This window comes from Morone saxatilis, unplaced genomic scaffold (assembly GCF_004916995.1).
Source record: "Morone saxatilis isolate NCDOM2014 unplaced genomic scaffold, NCSU_SB_2.0 Contig1, whole genome shotgun sequence".
NCBI classification, from domain to species: Eukaryota; Metazoa; Chordata; class Actinopteri; family Moronidae; genus Morone; species Morone saxatilis.
The window spans coordinates 16,824,263-16,828,631 of NW_023339651.1; positions in this window are offsets into that span (position 1 = coordinate 16,824,263).

Genomic DNA, 4,369 nt, shown 5'->3' on the forward strand with positions numbered 1-4,369 from the left:
GTCAAAGTGTGTGTGTGTTTTTGTTTTTTGTTTTTTTGCATAAGCCTATTAAGGATTGAGATTTGATTGTAAGTTAATTTTATAAATGGGTCCTGGTATTGTATTGTTCTTGCTTACCTGATTTAATTTTTGTAACTTGATCTTAAGCTCTTCCTTTGTGTGTGCGAGAGTGTATGATTGTTTTTAGCCCACATGCTTCATGGATCACTTAATGGCTTTTCTCATCTTTGTTTCTAGACAACCCTGTACAGAATGGAATACATGTAATAGAAACACGTCCTCATACCGAAATGACAAAACTTGAGATGTGGAATTTGAAAGATGTGGGCATTTACCAGGCAGGGAGGGCCAATTAGTTGCATCATAGAAATACAAATATGACAAAAAAAAAATAAGTTACCTCCTGCAGCTTTAATGTTGTACATTGTAAAATGCTAAATCGCGATGAGACATACTGTAGTGCAGTAATTAATACATGTAATACAAATACAGCCACAATGCATTATTACCATATTGATCATAAATGAGCTGCAACCGTGTCGGTAATATGCTCGTAAAAAACTATATAAGTTAACAAAATAACTCTTTACAGTATTACAAATGCTGCTTCTGAAGAAAAGGTTGATACACACATCCAGCGTGTACAGAAATGAAGTATATGTAGAGGACGGTTGTCAGATATTGACCATATATTTGAAAAAATCTGTCTAGAAATTCGTGGACAGAAATGCTTTAAAAATGTAGTGTATTTATAGGCACTACATCAGACAGATGACGTATTTCACACTTTGTTTTCTTTTTTAGATTACTTACACTGAATAATTAAGGCACAAATGAGGAATTCACACAGCTAACAACACACATGGGATAAATAAAAGAACTGTCAACACCTCATGGACAGTGATTTCACTGTTTAGTAACTGGCTGACAGAGGTCTAGCTCTGAAACCTGCATAACAAACTAGTCTGGGAGTTGATCATTGTAGTTTAGATAAAATAATATTACTACTAATATTAGGTTAGCATAGCCTTGTCTTAAATTTAGCATATAATCCATACATACTCAGCGTGTGCCGTGGCTCCAGGACAAACCAGGTTTTCCACTGCCCGATGACGACACACAGCGTCAATCTGTGGCTAAAAAAAACCAAAAACACCAGGGGAATGAAGGGAATGCCATGTAAGGATTAACATACTGACTCTGAGGAGTGGCGCACACACACACACGCATGCATTTGTGAGTGACAACTTGGCATCAATGCGCGGCATCACACTGTGAGCGCTTCCTCTGTGTAGCAGCCTCAATCTGTTGAGCAAAGACGTCAATGTGTGAAGTTTCCTGGCGCTGAAAATCTAGTCTGAATCGAGGATGCTCATCACTCTCTCTCACACTCACAATAAACACATACAAATAAACACAGCGGAGGGGGAGTGGGTGTGTTAAAATGGGTCAGCAGTGATAGCCATCATAGCTGGAAGAAAAGAGTGCCACCAAAGCTCCAAAGGATTTCAAACTAAAATCAGAAGTGTAATATTCACCACAGATTCCACAGAGGATACTGGGCCACTAGAGCAGCAGACAGTAATGAGGCACAACTATCTACATATCTATTTATTTTGGGACCCCCTTGAAGGCAAGATGATACATCTCAAGGGGTTTATCCTGAGATAAAACATTTCTGGCTATCAGTGGCTATCAGGCCGAAGCAACCCTCAGAGACAACAATTAGAACAAGCTGTTATTTCCGTCCCCCCTCCGGAGGTTTCAAATCCACAGGACATCCCTATGAAATCCCTCTAGCATCAGCTCAAAAGAGATGCTTTTCATATTTTCACACCAAACGTGATTCATCTCCCAAAAAAGGAAAAAATATGATATTTTTGATTTTTTTCTTTTCCTAATTTTAGCACTTTTTTCTCACTTCAGAGCGGGATGATTCAGGATTTGTGGTGGCAGCTCTCCATCCCTCGCTTGCTTTCATACACACACATACTGTACAGTCATCACACGTTGGAGAGGGATTTTGTGACTCAATCTGTGCACTGTGCTGGCACTCAGCCCTCTTTCTTTATCCTTTCTCTTCCCGGGCCACACACATATGCACAAAAAAGATACAAACGCACTCTGCATCATTTGCGTCATGCTCCATTTCCACGGCTCCTGCGCTGATGTAGTCTGAGTCTCCTTCGCCTCCGAGCTCACTGCATTATTTATCTTCCTGCAGTCAGTGGAAAACTTCACTGCCTTGATCGTAGCTCTTGGAAAATTACCACATGATGGAAAAAACTTCCTAAATCTACTGAAAATTCACAAATAGTGTTGAGTCATACAGCGCATGCAACCTACGAGAGGAATACCACTGCTCAACAGCTCAATTATGAAGTCTAAAATGTGAAATATTTATAGGAACACAACGATTCACCCTTTGAATGTGACCTAATGCTAAACTCCATCATACAGGACATTCTGTCTGAGTTTTTATACAATCTAATGTCAAGAAATCATGTTAGACTCTAACATAATAACAGATAGAGTGACATGAGTTTAAAATTAAATAAATTAGATCACCAATAAAGGGGCTGTCAGCTGGTACACTGCATCTTATATTTTTTATGGTATAAAACAAGAACCCTTTAAAATACTTAAGCAATACACATATTTCCATTTCACTGTCAAAACTGCAGTGTCACAGTTGTGCACTGATGTGTATGCAAATACTAGCTTTTAACAGCTGCTATCAAGATTATAAAAAGCTGCACTGATCAATACTTTTATAGGGCGTAATGAGTAAGATGTGCAATATGAGAGGTGTCCACCATAGCTGCTAATTCACCTGCTTGTTTTTCATGCTTGTAAAATAAAGCTTTTGGCCCTAAGTCCATTTTCCTCCCACTGTAGCATGAATCAACAGACAGACGGGAAATAACAGGGAAGTGAATGGACAGTCAATGAGAAACAGCTGTTTCTACGTGCCTCCTCCTGCTGATTTTGAGTGATTATTGGCAATGCCCTGATTAATAAATGTAAATAATTAATGCTTTGTTTGTGATGACAGCTAGCCCCGAGGCGTTGTCCAATGTGTTCCAGGCTCTGTGACTTTTTCCTCTCCCCCTTACCCACCAGACCATCAGCCTATTTCTGTTCCCGGACCTCCGAAATGTACAGATTAAGCACCGGTTATATTGCAGTTCATGCTAATATTCTCCCATTTTCAGTTTATCATTACCACGAGGAGGCTGCCCAAGCTTTTTTTTTCCAGTCAGCAGCTTGCGTGCTATTTTTAAAAGCTCACATATTTCCTCTTGCATTTGAAAGAGACGCACATCGAGGAATACTGTGGAGGTGGGGTGGGTGATTGGTGACGGGAAGTTGAGGCTTTCATGGGAAACGCAGTGTTTATTTTAGGCAATGCACAGTACTCAGAAAGTGTGCGCAATGCTTTTGGTGATTACGTGTCAGATTTAATAAGGTTAACATGTTACCACACAGAGGACCTTCAGACATCAAAACTAATTAACAAAAGGATGGGATGAACACAAGCGTGTGACGTGAGCAGCCTAATGTGAAAATTTTCCAGCTCAGTTCTGTGCCTGGAAATGAAGTAGCTTCTTAAAGAGATGTTACCCCCAAAGCCATCACCACGTCAACAGCCATATCTGTGCCTCTGAAGATAGATGGCAATGTGATGGGGTGGTCTGGTTCACCGCTGTGGAAATGTACCCGTCTTCCCTTTCCATTTCCCACAAACACATGTAGCACATGAAGGCAGGCATAAACAAACACAAACAAGCCGTGCTGTTCTTGCTATACTGACTGAACACAGAGGAAATTAATCAACTTTATGTGGCACACACAGCTTATCATCCCCAGCAAGTGTTTTTCTTTTTTAATTGTCAGCGTGCGTAAAGCGAAATTACAACTGACCTGTGTTCAACTTCTTCCATTACCACAGTGTTTAACTCTCACTCACATAACAATCCATTTTCATTTGCACTTCTTTTTTATCCTGTCGGCATAAATCACTGTTTCTTGGAAGTGATTACATTTGCAGGGAAATTCAGCAGAACAGAATTTTGCAATTACTGATTATGTGAAGTGTGAGTGTGTGGCAGTGGGCAGTGAGTTCCTTCCTTCAGAAAAGAAAAGAAGAAGAAAAAAACTCAGTTCTGCACTTAATTAACAGCTTGTTCCACTCTGAGATTAATGCCAATTTCACTGTCTTCTTCTGAAAAGAAAATGAAGTACCACCATTTGAAAGCCTGACATTTGTTAATGGTTTCTTAACAGCAGCCTTTCACAGAAACGCTGCAAACTATTGGCCTCCTTTATGAAGCAGCACAGAGACAAGGAGGAGAAACATATTGTTATT